The following is a 15,164-nucleotide window of genomic DNA, read 5'->3' on the forward strand; positions in this document are numbered from 1 at the left end:
ACCTTCAGAGTACCGGGTGGTAAAGAAGCTGAAGGTGGGACGTGTAGTAGGATTTCTGATTGCAGAACCCCAGTGAGGGATTCAGGGAAGCTTTGTAAAGATCCCAGGCTCCCAGGAATCATCAATGGGTGATCTCAGAATCAGTAGCCTTGCAGGCCCCAGCACAGCACCCCACAACACCCAAAGCAGACATTTAAAAAGCCAATGCTAGGGAACCTTTCTTTTGACTTCTTGGCATGAAATAACTTGAGTTTTATAGACATTGTTTTGAAAGATCATATAATTCTCTCCTGAAAGTGAAGATTCTAGCAGATTCTTGAAAATTGTGAGTTTGAACTGTCTGTGTCAAAAACCTGAAAGCTCAAACTAGCCTGCTTTAACTATGATTCTCAAGTAGAGCAGGGTTTCCTCTACTTGCCCATGATTTTCTCTTTGAAGTTCATAGCTGATCAAGATTTTTCTTCTTGATCAAACCTTAATCAGGCTCCTCTCAGCTAGGCCTCAACCTTGGCCTATAAAGATCTGAACAAATGCTAGCAAGATTCGCAACAGCCCAAGGCGGCATTCTAGTGCCCAATTCCCCTTAATATGCCCGAGAAAATCCAGACTGCAGAAGAGTTGTTTGTTCTAGCTGACACAACCCCAGGGAGCCATCTCCCATTCTCTGTGGGAGGGCAGGAGCCTGAATACCACAGGCAACAGTTCTGATTAGTTTCATGTGGGCTATACCCCCTTCACACTTTACACTTCCTTAAAATTTCACTGCTGAAGCCTGGGTTCCTTTCCTCAGTCCCTAATGTTTCCACTAATGTCACACTGTGTTTATCTTTGCTACAATAAAGACGACTTACCCTGAAGGCATCTTCAGTTTCTCAGCATCCCTGGAGCTCTCTGTATGCTTTGGCGCTGGGTGTGGAAGAATACTAAGCAAGTCACTGGAGCAAACTGAGTGATTAATGAGATAGTAACTAAAGCAAGGGCTGGGGTGTACCCCATTGCTAGGGAATAGCATGCCCAACGTCCTGGGTTCAATCAGCAGCACCGGAAGACAAAAACAAAATCCCTCCAAACAACAATAAAAACAAACAAGAAGCCAACCTGTGGCTTCGGAGTGTGTGGCCTGGGTTATAACTGCTCTGTGAGTCATGGGAGGCTAGTGGAGGGGGCTCATTCAATGAGCTAATGCGGTATAGTGACAGAAGAAAGGAAGCAAGAAACATACGAACTATTGTTTGTGTTCTCGGTGGAGGCAGCGTGCAAACCGGGATTTTTAAAACGGAGGAGCTGTTCATTCCTTTTTTAGTGAAATATATTTCTGAAGGTTCTATCAAGGACTGTACTAGACACAGGGAAAGAAGGAGACAGGGTTGAGGTGGGGAATAAGACAAGCCCTCGTGGAGCTTCTGAGAGACCAGAGAAAAGACGGTGGACAAAGGAACATGAATAAAATAAGTACTGTGGTCACTGCTTAGGAGGACATAAGAAGTGTTGTGTTTGCACCTCATGTATACAGTCTATTTTCATCAGATAAGATGACCGGGGTCTGGGGCCGGGACCTGGCGCTGGGGCTGGGACCTGCAAGATAAGGGGTCAGTAGCATCAAGGACTAAGAGCTTTCAGGGCCCATAGTCAGGACAAGGGGCAGGGCTGCAAAGGACTTCCTCGTTCTAGGAGCAGGCAGGAGTGAGGGAGTGTGGCAGCTGCCCAGTAGGAGGCAGGCAGAAAGCAAGGTCCAGAGGAGCTGGTAGGTAGCTCAGGGCCATGCAGGTTTGTGGGCAATTAACACAACAGCCTGGCTGGAGAGGGTAGGGAGGCCAAGGGTTGAGCCAGGTTCTGAAAACTTGGATAAGCTTCTAGCTTTACTTCCTGTAAACGATGCAATGATGTTGCTTTTGATCAGGGGGATGATCTAACAAGTTAAAATACCAGGGCCTTTGAGAGCTCAGCAGGTAAGGGTGCTTGCCTGACAACCTGAGTTCAATCTCCAGGACCCAGCCAGAAGCTGACGTTTGACTCACAGGCACAGCCCCACCCTCTCCTAAATAAATAAATGTAAGACAAAACAAAAACATTAGGACCACCTGCCACATTTGGCACACTACAAAAATATGTATGTACAAAGTGTTCTTTACCCAATGCACTGAATTAATCCTGAAATTTGTATCTTAGGGCTATCCACCAATTGATGGTGAAGGAGCTAAGATACTGGGGGACCTATTTCTGTGGTCTCATCTATGTTACCTATTCTACCCCTACATCATTTTCCCTGTGAGTTCTGAGCGCTCCCTCTCCCTCTCTCCTTCTTTCTCTTTCCCTTTCTCCTCCTCCCCCTCTACCTCCCTCTCTCTCCTTCCCTCCCCTCTCCCTTCCTCCTTCCTCTCTCCCTCCTTCTATTTCTATTTCCCCCTTCTTTCTCTCCCTTTTTTCTCCCCCCTCTCTTTCCTTCTCTCTCCCCCTCCCTCTTTTTCTCTCCCTCCCTCCCTCCCTCCCTCCCTCTTTCTCCCTTTTCTCCCTCTTCCCCCTCTCTCTTCCTCCTTCTCTCCATCCACCCCCCCTTTCTAGCTTATTTCCACTTTGAGAAAAGGCTTCTCTGAAGACCTCCACCCCTTTAATTTCTGCCCTGTGGCTCACAGCCTCCATTCAAGGAATGGAGCTCCTTGAAGGAATTCTGGGCACTCCCTATGTACACTTCCTGATGGTGGCTGTCCATTCCAGCCCACAATGATCTGACTCACTAAGCTCAAACAGACCCGGTCCAGCCCACCACTCCACTGAAACTGCTCTCCTAAGGTTAGCAATCATAAAAAACAAACAAACAAACAAACAAACAAAAAACACAAAACTAAAAGACGGTTAGCAATTTTTTCAAAATCTATTCAAATTCTCAAATGCAAAGGCTCCTCTCCTTATCATTCCCACTGTAGCTGTGTTTTTTTTCTAAAAGTGGATGTTGAGTTCTCTCCTAACCCTTTGACTTCCTGGGTGTGTCCTTTCTGATTTCCCTTGGATCTCCTTGTCGCTTTGCTTTATTCTTGTCTTCTGTTGATCTTTACAGCAGCCTGCCTGCCTCACCCTGTGCACACTGAGAAGCCTCCTTCAGATCTAGAACTCAACCGCGCCGGTACTCCAGTGACTCTGCTCTTTATAGCCAGCTCTTCCTGAGCCCCACATGTCATGTCAACTTCAGTGGACACTGATGGTACCTCAGCCTCAGCCTCAGCCTTGCCCTGCAACTGCTTCCTACCCCACTCTGTTTCTCTCCTCCCTACCAAGGTGAATGCCAGCCTCATCTGCCAATTTGGTAAGTAAGAAATCAGGAAGACATCAAGGGTAGGCACCTCACCCTCTATCACTCTGAGATGCAATCTGTCACAAATCCAATTCTGCTTGTAAAATGTGTTCTCCACCTTAGCTCTCTCCTGTTCAGTGATCATATGAATGCTGACATCCCCATCAGACTAGCTCCCGTATCTCCAGCCTTTCCTGCCTCCTTCCATCATCTATGCTATACCACAGATGCTCTTCATAAAATGCAGGTTAGCCGGTTGTGGTGGCACATGCCGGTAGGATTTGCTGAAGGAGGCAGAGGCAGGAGGATCACGAGTTCGAGGCCAGCCTGGGCTACACATTTTAAAAAAATAAAATAAAATAAAATGCAGGTTAGACAAGGTTAGTTCCTTGTCTAAAATCTCTCAGTCGCTTTATGTGGCTGGCAGAAGTTTCTCATTGCCCGCATTTCATGCCAGTCTCTCGCAGCCTGGTCAGGACGTCCTTCTCTAGACCCGTCTCCCACAGAGCCCCATGGCTATACCACACTGCAGCTACCTTCTCCACATGCTGGTCTGAGGAGTGGACTCCAAACTCAGCACCCACTGGGAACATCTGAGAGAGGAGCAGAGTGGATAAAGTTTGAGTGCTACTGGGTTAGAGTGGGGAAACACACTGAAGGCATTGGAACATACAATTTCTGGACTATATCAAGCTGCCTTTTGCCCCTCCCCTTCCTTCTGGGATGTCAATCACATATGAGTTCTAAAAATGACTGTACTACATGTACAGGGGATACAGAAAAAAAGCCAAACCTGTTATATGTTTGGCATATAGCAGGCATAGAAAAGCTCTGTTGAGCCAAGCACACAAACACCCGATCGCTGTGTGTCGAATGAAGTGTATCTTGGCAGTGCGGGGTGGAGACCTGAGTTATACGATCAGGGGACAGTAACTCTGTCCTCACTTCTTTTAGTGACCTGGCCTGTCACTAAAGTGTGCCTCAGTTTCACCTCCCATAGTTTGAGCTTAGCTGTTCTGTGCATAAACACGTTCTATCTTCTTGATATATTAACCCTTAGCAGTATGAAATGCTCCCCACTTTGTCTCTAGTGAGATGACTTATCTTAAAGTTCATTTTGGGGGCTAGAGAGATGGCCTTAGAGGGTAAGACTGCTAGATGCACAAGTGTGAGGACCCAAGCCGAATCCCTGGCACCCACAAAAATGCTGAGCTGGGCTGCATGCCCCTGTAACATTTTATCTTCTGCGTGGTTTTCCACGGTTTTAAACATTGAAAAGAACATCAAGGATAAAAAAAAAGAGAGGAATTTTTTGTTTGTGATTTTTTTTTTCCTCCTTGTCTGTTTGAGGATTCACCTTCATTATGAATGCTGCGGTGTTGTCTAGACCAGCAACCTGATGCCAACTTCAGAGGAAAGGCATAGTTACTGATGTCCTTCAACCTGGGGCAGCAACAGTCCATAGGAGAGAACTCTGGAAGAGACCAACCAAAATACCAGATGTCATCTTTGTGTGTGGATTCAGACCCCACTTTGGTTGTGGCAAGATAATCGGCTTTGGCACGGTTTAGGATTCCTTGAATTATGCCAAGAAAAATAAGCCCAAACACAGACTTGCAAGACATAGTTCTATAAAAAGAGAAAGAGTTTAGAAAACACTGCAAAGAGGCAAGAACAGGGAAAAGAAGGCGGGGTCGGTGGGTGGTGGGTAGGATGACCGCAAAGGCCCAGGGTGGAGGGACCTGAGACGGGCGATGACCTCATCTGCAGGGACATTTCTAAGCCGAGGACTAATGACCTGGGCAGTGTTAACAAAAACAGAGTTTTGTTGTTGTTGCTTTTTGTTTTTCAAGACAGGGTTTCTCTGTGTAACTTTGGAGCCTGTCCTGGAACTCTCTCTGTAGCCGAGGCTGGCCTCGAACTCACAGATAGTACCCACCTCTGCCTCCTGAGTGCTGGGATTCAGGCATGTGCCACCACTGCCCAGCCAAGAAGAGATTTTTAAGCAGTACATCCCAGGACAATGCTGAGCATGGCTTGGTGGTGGGTTGTGGTAGTTTGACAAAAAAATGACCCCCAAAGGGAGTGTTACCACTATAGGTGTGGCCTCGTTGGAGGAAGTGTGTCACTGTGAGGGTGGGCTTTGAGGCCTATTTCTCAAGCTTCTCTCGGTGTGACTGTCAGTTGACTTTCTGTTGCACGCAGGATGAGACTCTCAGCTCCAGCACCATGCCTGCCTGCATGCCACCATGCACCCCATCATGATAATGGACTGAGCCCCTGAAACTGTAAGCAAGCCTCCCAATTAAATGTTTCCTTTATAAGATTTGCCATGGTCATGAGGTCTCTTCAAAGCAATAGAAACCCCCACTAAGATATGTGTGAACTTATATGACGATCACCTGTGTTCTACATTATGCCTCACACTGCATTTCGCCAAGGGTAAAAGGGTCCCATTGTTACTGGCAGTTTATGAGTGGGTTCCACGAACACCCCCTCTCCTGGTAAAACAGGGCTTCTGTGCCAGGGCTAGCAGCACTACCACTGCCCTAAAAGTTACCAGCTATAGTGAATTCACCTGGCGGGAATCACCCGATTCTTCTTATATTTATCTTGCTATGCTGCCACACATATCAGAAAGCGTTTGGAGCTGGGAAAACACTAGGCTTTGGAAAAATTGGGTAAATAATGATGATGATGGGCCAGAATGAAGTGATAAAAGGAAATGCTGAAAAAGAAACCAGAACTTAACTTTTCAGGCAAGGCGCTGACAAAAGGCTTGCGATCTTGGCCAAATGAATCCTGCGTGGTCGCAACCTGCAGGAGTCAGTGGTCACAACCTGCAGGAGTCAGTGGTCACAACCTGCAGGAGTCAGTGGTCGCAACCTGCAGGAGTCAGTGGTCGCAGCCTGCAGGAGTCAGTGGTCGCAGCCTGCAGGAGTCAGTGGTCGCAGCCTGCAGGAGTCAGTGGTCGCAGCCTGCAGGAGTCAGTGGTCGCAGCCTGCAGGAGTCAGTGGTCGCAACCTGCAGGAGTCAGTGGTCGCAACCTGCAGGAGTCAGTGGTCGCAGCCTGCAGGAGTCAGTAGTCACAACCTGCAGGAGTCAGTGGTCGGTCGCCTTCACCATGCAAGTCTAGAGACTTAACTTAGGTGGCCAGGCTTAACAGCAACAGCCTTTTCCTGCTAAGCCTACCAATATATTATGTTTCAATAAAATATTTTTCAACTTATATCCTTAGTATTTGAAGTTGAATTTTTAATTTATCTTTGTTATTTTTAATGATGTATGTATGTGTTTGCCCATGTGTGCGGATGTGCACTTGAGTACAGTTCACGGGGAGGTCAGAGACATAGGGTCCCCTTGGAGCTGGGAGGTTGTTAGCCACCAGATGTGGGTGCTGAGACTTGAATTCTGGTCCTCTGGAAAAGTAGTCCTGGTTCTTAACTGCTGAGCCATCTCTCCAGGCCTGGAAGTTGCATTTTAAGTTGAGAGAAAATAAAAAGTGAACGTGTTACATGTGTAAGACCCTGCATTTTGTGTTACTGTCACTTAGTGGAGTAGATTGTTTTCACGGTAACACAATCCAAGAGAAGAGATGTAGCTCCATGCAATACTTACCTTTACTGTTTGACAGGGGCCGTGGGCTCGGGCAATTGTCGATACCATATGCCTTAGCATCCCACTGGACAACTGAATAGAATTTTGTATTTCTTATCACTTTATAGTTCTCCCAAGGACTGCTTTCAATCAAAGAAAAAAATTAATTCCCAAATGGTGTTAAAAACACCACATTCCAGAGGCTAATTAACAACACACTCAGCGAAGATTGAACCGCTGTTATGCTGACTCCTTTAAGAGCAGATTAGTTGGAGTGATAGTATTTGTGGGAGCGTTTAGTGTTATATTAGCCTGATGGGGAACAGCTGCTCTGGCCCTGATGATTAAACTAGGAAGGGGGTGGGGTGCGGAGTGCTGTCAAAAGCAGGAGACCTTGCAGAGCCAAAAGGAAGACAACTAATTAGCTTGCCCCCAACCTAGAGACTGCACTCATCTTCTCTGTATTTCTTTACATGCATAGATTTTTTTTCCCCAAGCTCAAACCAAGCCTGGCCCCCAGTTAGACCCTTCCAGCTGATGCTGGCTGATACCTCTCCCCATAGCATCTCTGCTGACAACTTCTCACACTCAGTGCTTACTTATGCTATGGATGCGGACCTGGTCCCCCGAACTCCATGACAACCTCTGCTGACAACATCTCACGCTCAGTGCTTACTCTCTGCGTACTTATGCTACAGATGCAGACCTGGTCCCCCGAACTCCATTAAGTTATGTAAAGACATAATTTTTGTTCTATATTCTAACAGCATGAGGAATGATAGAACAAAACTTAATTTAAAAAAATCATTGTCCGGGGCTGGAGAGATGGCTCAGTGGTTAAGAGAGCTCACTGCTCTTGTTAAGGACCTGGTTTGGTTCCCAGTACCCACATCAGGAGGCTCACAACCACTGTAACTCCAGTTCCAGGGGATCCAGAGCATTCTGGTCTCCATGAACACCTGTACACACAGGTGCACATTCTGGTTTCCATGAACACCTGTACACACAGGTGCACATTCTGGTCTCCATGAACACCTGTACACACAGGTGCGCATTCTGGTCTCCATGAACACCTGTACACACAGGTGCGCATTCTGGTCTCCATGAACACCTGTACACACAGGTGCACATTCTGGTCTCCATGAACACCTGTACACACAGGTGTACATGAACTCGTGCAGACACACAATACAATAAGTTAATACATATTTTAATAACTGTCCAAAGAGCAGTGAAATTATGTGTAGATCTATTCTAGTATCCTTTCTTCTTTTCAATGTTTTGAAAATTCGCTTGACTGCAGGATAGCCAGGCTAAGAAAAAAAACTTAGAATGAGCAGCTGGAGTGATGGCTTGGCCAGTTCAGAGCACTGACTGCTCTTCCAGAGGACATAGGCTTGATTCCTAGACCCCAGCAGTGGGCCACAGTGGTGCAACTCCAGTCCCAGGGAACCTGATATGGCATACAAGGCTCTCTTCTGTCTTTCTCAGGTGCTGCACACATGTTGCGCACAGACATACATGCAGGCAAAACACCATACACATGAAAATAAAATGTTAAAAATGCAGAATGTTCAGTTCAACTTGAGATTCTAACCACCACCAACAAAAATCTCTTTCATAACTTACATGTGTTTTATTATGTTCTTACTTATAGTGTTAATACCTATTTAATTTACTCATATACTTTGTAATAATCTTATAGTCATTGCTTAACAGCAAAAAGGATATATAATGAGAAATGCATTATATTTTTTATGCTTCTTCCATGTAAAGGTCACAGAGTATCTGTACATAAACTAAGATAGTTGTGACATCATTGGGAGATAAATATTTTTCTCCTGTTTCCTTACTTCCTTCCCTCCTTTCTTCTCTCCTTCCCTCTTTGAGACAGGGTTTCACTATGTAGCCCTGGATGTTTTGGAACTCCTTCTGTAGACCAGGCTGGCCTCGAACTCACAGAGATCGCCTGCCTCTGCCTCTCGAGCGCTGGAATTAAAGGCGTGCGCCACCACCCAGCTTGTTTCTAGTTTGCTTAATTTGGTCTTTTAACTGCTCATAACTTGACTTATTTGGGCAGTTTCTACTCTTCTTATGCCGGGACCTGACTTAAGAGGGGTGGCTATTTCTGTCGGGTGACTCACTGATGATGACATGCCAGATAAAGTCACAGATATTCTAATAGCCTTTTGTAGTGACACTATGTCTTACTCTTCACCCGACGCCCCAGAATCATTGCCACTAACGCAACATCTACTGATATGTATTCACTGTCACCAGGAACTTCATTGGGAAACTTGTAGCACACATCAGTATTTTAAGGTTTGACTCCTGGCGTGGCTGAACAGCCCATTGTACTGAGGACAGTTTCAGTGTTGGCTTGGTATTTTCATGTCCAAAGCTAGGTCTCAGTCCTGGATGCCCCTAACCACTTTAGCTGTGTGTCTTACTTAGGGTTTCTATTGCTACAACAAAACACCATGAACAATGAGCAATTTGGGGAGGAAAGGGTTTATTAGGCTTACATCACCTAAGGAAGTCAGGACAGGAACTCAAGCAGGGCAGGATCCTGGAAGCAGGAGCTTATGGAGGGGAGGGGAGGGGAGGGGAGGGGAGGGGAGGGGAGGAGAGGAGAGGGGAGGGGAGGGGAGGGGAGGAGAGGGAGCTGCTTACTGGCTTGTTTTCTGTGGTTGGCTTTCTTATAGAACCCAGAACCAGCAGGCCAGAGATGGCACCACCCACCACGGGCTGGGCCCCATCACATTGATCACTAAATGAGAAAATGCCTTATGGCTGGATGTCAAGGAGGCATTTCCTCAGCGGAGGCTCCTTCCTCTGCTGACTCCAGCTTATGTCAAGTTGATACAGGAAACCACCCAGTGCATTGTGGCAGATGCCATGACATGTTATCTGTTCAGAGCCAAAACACCGATTTCCATAGCTAATATTTGAGACCTCCTCCGGGGAATTGCTTCACTGGTAGCTATACCCTGTGTTTGACGGCAGGAACCAGGAGCTGTAGTCCCAGTCTGTGACATCCCCAGAGTGGCCAGCGCCCTGCGCTCTGCCTGTGTTTCAGCGGCTTTTCAGTTTAGCTTCTCCTTTTGTCTCTTTGTGCTTCCTCCACCCCCGTGCAGTGGGAGTTCTTGAAAACATAACCCAGTTTCCTTCTGGGCCAATCTCAGTGTCGGAGAATCCAAAGGACCCCACCCTAAAGCTGGTAGACAAGGTGAATGTTAGAGGAAGGGAATATGACAGGATGAGGGCAGTCCCTTGGACATGTCGAGGTGCAGGGAGGACAGTGAAATGGGACAGCAGTCACTGAGCAAGCAATGCTTGGGAGAGAGACCGAAAGGATTCAGGGTGGTGAATCACCAAAATCCCTTTGGCCAATTCTGCAGCCAAAGTTCAGATTTCTGAAGAGGAGATCCAGATCTGAGATGACAAAAACACCGAAGGGCAGGGGGACTGAACCCTTATCCACAGTCCTAAGGGAAGGAATGCGATCCTGAGATCCAAGACAAGGATGCAGGCACTGATAACTTCTGAACCTGGACTCCCAGACTTCCTGCAGTCCCTCTCGGCCTACAGAAGGGGCCTCTTCCTCCAGTGTACTCAAGGTCGGTGCTCTTTGCTTTTGGAGTCGACAGATGGAGACTTTTGCCTTGAAATGCGAGGACTCACCAAAGGGAAAAGGAAGCTACAGGGCCTAGACAACTTGTGCTAGTAGACACTAGAAGGGTAAATGTGGTCCTTGACTTAGGAAGATGTGATTTAATGATGTCTTTAAACTTTATGATGGTTCAAAAGTAGAATTTTTCTTTTTTGGGCTAGGGTCTTATGTAACCAAGGCTGGCCTCAAACTCACTATGTAGTTGAAGCTGGCTTCAATCTCCAGTCCCCCTGACTCTACCACCCAAAAGCTAGGATCACAGAAGTTTGCCACCACTCCTGGCTTCTACTTTGAATTTTGATCTTTTTTCCAGGCTAGTGACATGTGGCATATTGGTGCTTCAGATGCCAGGTAGCAGCTTCAAAGAACTGAAGCCCCTAGGTAGCCTTGCAATTGTTACAATCAACAATGCTACAGGGTTCTGTGCTGCTAAACTGTGGTGCTGGCTAGGTTAGGAGCAGTAAATGCTTTTCAACTTGGGATAGTTCAATCTACTATGGTGTCTTAGGACTTTTATTGCTGTGAAGAAGCCCCATGGTCATGGCAACTCTTATAAAAGAAAACATTTAATTGGGGCTGGCTTACAGTTCAGAGGATTAGTCCATTATCAGTGTGGTGGGAAGCATGGTGGCAAGCAGGAAAACATGGTGCTGGAGAGGTAGCTGAGAGTTCTTCATCTGGATCCACAGGTAGCAGGAAGAGAGAGTGACACTGGGCTTGGCTTGAGCATTTGGAACGTCAAAGCTTAACCCCAGTGACACACTTCCTCCAACAAAGTCACATCTTCTCCAATAATGACACACCTCCTAATAGGGATGCTTCCTATGAGCCTATGGGGGTTATTTTCATTTAGACTGCTACAGATGCATTTATCTGGAGCAACTCCATAGTAAATCGAGAAGCATTTGTAAATATGGATATTAAAAATGCATATTGAAAGAAGTAGAATATAAAATTGACTAAGTAATAATTTAGTGACAGAGAACATTCTCCCAAGATATAGGCATTCAGCTTGGCAAGGATCCCAGGAGATAGTGCCATCACACTGCCAGGATAGCCCTTGGAAACCGGATAAAACATCACCAGAATCAGCCCACTATATCAGCAATAACACTGAGAAGCTCTCAAGGTACACAATTTACAAAAGTCTGTGGAAGTCTCTGCTCTACATCACTGAAAACTTCAGGTCACACATGCCATGTCATGGCCTCTCCTGGGTCATTTCCTTCGAAGTAAAGGACAACTAAGGGCATTTCATTATTCTTCCACTACTCAGATGGAAGCAAGATGCTTGGTAGGTTCTGGAAGCAGTGTTTTCTTCTCTACCTTCTTCCTGGTAATGGGAGAGATGTTTTAGCTGTGTTGGGACTTAGCAGAAAGTCTAGGATGCAGCAAGAACAACCCTGTGCCGTGGGCCTTTCTAACCGGCAGCCGAAGCACTGGCAGCCATTTGCCTGGCCACATAAACCCTTCTATTGCTCCCCCACATTTGCTACAGGGAGATATGAGCATTTTGCCTCCAGATTCCCATGCTGTGAAAGAGAGACTTTCATGTGGGGATATAAACCGTGAGGCTATGGAGAACTTGAGTGTGTCAGAGAAAGTGAGCCAAGATGCAATGGGCAGAGGGACCCGGTTGATAAGTGTGTTGCCTTTCTAATTGATTGTTATACCAATGAGGAAGATGGGGAGTCACTAAAAATGGAAAGCACATCATTTAAAAGGCAACACAATGCTCATGCTCCATGCAGTTGTCCTCAAGAAACCTGAGTGATACACAGGGACTACAAAGGCTATCACCCCTGTTTCCCCACTAGCTCGATGTCCGGGAAACCATGTTTCCTTGGTTTTCCCACAAGTTAGCAGATGATGTCACCACGGGCCTCCTCCTTCTTCCCTGCTCCAGTTCCCTGGGTGTCTGTCTACAGCTAAAGCTTCCAAGGCTTGGGCCCAAAGTGCCGGATTCTTCTACAGATTCCTATGCCCATGCGAACAGCATGTGCCTCCTGCCACCAGGGTGGTTAAGCCACTGCCCAGGCTGCTGGTCTTTGAGTGCTCAGTGCCCCCAGAGCCCAGGAAAACTGGGCTGTTCCCACAGAAGGGAGTACACAGGAGATAACCTGGGGAATGCTCACTCTGTCGGACTTAGTGAGGATATATCTAGTGGCTGGCTACCCAGAAAATATATCCTCTAAAGCTTTATTTTACTTTTATTTATGTGTATCTCAGGGTATATGTGCCCATGAGCACCGATATCTGTGGAGACTAGAAGAGAGTATCAGGCTCCCTGGAGCCGGAGTTACAGGCAGTCGTGAGCTACCTGATGTGGGTACGGGGACCCTAACTCAGTTCAGTATGTGTTCTTAATCTATGAGCCATCCCTCTAGTCCCAGTAATGCAATTTTTAAACACCTTTCCATACAGCAAAACACGTTCCCATTTGGCAAAGTAATTTTCAGTTGTGACCATACAGAGAAAAAAGAGAAAGGAATAGCAATAACGACCAGAAGAAAACATCTCAGCGGGAGTTTGTTTTTCTTATGAACTTTGAATGTATAGTCATACCCCGTAAATAAATAATACAAAAGAAAAACTACAACACAAAAAGGAAAAAAAAATGAGATGGGTTCTTTCAATTACACCAATGTACTTTTTCCTTGAATTAGATACATTTTCAAGCATAACAATACTGGAGAATATTATGGTAAACATTCATATCCCTGGCATCTAAATTTTGTGTTATACTTCATTATATTCATGCCTTTAAAAACTTTTTTGTTATTGTTTTATTTTGAGGCACAGTTTCATGTAGCCCAGACTGGCCTCAAGCTCATTGTGTAGCCAAGGCTGGCCTTGAACTCACTAAGTAGCCAAGGCTGGCCTTGAACTCACTAAGTAGCCAAGGCTGGCCTTGAATGCCTGCTCCTCTGACTCCACCTCTGGAGTGTTAAGATTCTAAGTACACACCATCATCACACCCAACTGTACAAAGAGCTTCATGAATTCTTCTGTATGGGGAGTTCCTCTCTCCTTGCCATTAACGCATTTACTTAATTGTTATTTATATCCACACAAACTCATGGCTGTTTCTAGTCCCTCCAGCTCTAAGTCGGTAATAGCTTCTATTTGCTTTCATGGCCCATTTTCTCTTTCTTCATGATGACTATCCATACGCCAGATAGTCACTGAGATTCTTGTTTGATTAACGCTTGCTTCCCAAACGGGACTATTAGCTCATGGGGGCGGAGAATAAGTCTGTTATAGGATCACTGTATCCTCAACTCAGAATTTTTTGTTGAGTGATTGAAAGAAAAAATGGGGCTCATTGATGCAGCATAGCTGTGTATATAGTGGTGTTTACACATTTATACTGAAGGGATTATGAGTAAAGAAACTATTGGAAACAATTGTGTTCTTGGCCAAAGAGTCTAGAAAATATGATAGCTTTTTGTGGTTTTTGTTGGTTTTTGTTTTGTTTGTTTGTTTTTGGCTACTGTCATCCCTAAATTTGACATGTGTTGCGAACCATCAGCCTGCATGCTCTGTTGACGAGGCACAAGACTGTTATTAGCAAGCTGACCAGTTCTCCTCTCCATAGGAAACTTGGCTCGCTCTTGCTGTAGAAGGAAAGAGGTCCTATTTAAAGCCGTGAGGTCAAAGAAGACTATTATTTTAGATGCTCCTCCCTGGAGCAGGCCTGCACAGGCTGAGCCTGACCCAGGTGGGGCTCACGGCAAAGTTTAACTTCAGGCATTTCCTGAAAGGATTCCACAGAAGTTCAGCTCACAGGGAAGCTGACACTGATGCTGAAGGCAGGGTCCTAGTGCGCATTCTGCAGCTTTCTGAGAACCATAACCCCCCACGCAGAAATGCTCAGTGAGTTATGCTACCTGGTTATACAGGCACACTCCGTACACGGGTTGATTCATGTTCCACAGTATTAGGATAATTTACCTACATGTCTATTTTACTACTCGACTATCCCTCCTCATTGGCAGGAATATAACATAAAATCAGTTGATATATCTGAGATGACCTGGATCCAGTACCTGGGTTTGACTGTTTCTTTTTAAAATATTTATTTGTGTGTGTGTGTGTGCGTGTGTGTGCATATGTGTATGTGTGTGTGAATGTGTGTATATGTGTATGCATTGTGTGTGTATGTGTGTGTATATGTGTGTGTGTAGGTGAGAGAACAGTTTCCTCTCCTGCCCTGTAAGGTTCCAGGTAGTGAAGGTAGAGGTCACCAGGTTAGGTGGCAGCACCTTTATTCACTGAGACATTTGACCTTCCTGTTTCCTCTTTAAATTTCAAAATAAATTTTATTTTACCCATTTGTGCTACTTACTTTTCTACTGCTGTGATAAAATACCATGAACAAAGTAACATAGAGACAGAAGAGTTTATTTTGACTTACAGTCCCAGAGGGATAAGAGTCCATCATGGCCAGGGGCAACGCCGTGAGCAACAGGAGCCGGAAGCTGAGAGGTCACATCTCCACCCACACAGGAGGAAGAGAGACCTACGTGGATGTGGGCTGAGGCCATCAACTCTTATAACCTGTCCCCTGTGATGTACTTTCTCTAGCAAGGATCACCATCCTAA

Source organism: Microtus pennsylvanicus, chromosome 5, assembly GCF_037038515.1.
Source record: "Microtus pennsylvanicus isolate mMicPen1 chromosome 5, mMicPen1.hap1, whole genome shotgun sequence".
Lineage (NCBI taxonomy): Eukaryota > Metazoa > Chordata > Mammalia > Rodentia > Cricetidae > Microtus > Microtus pennsylvanicus.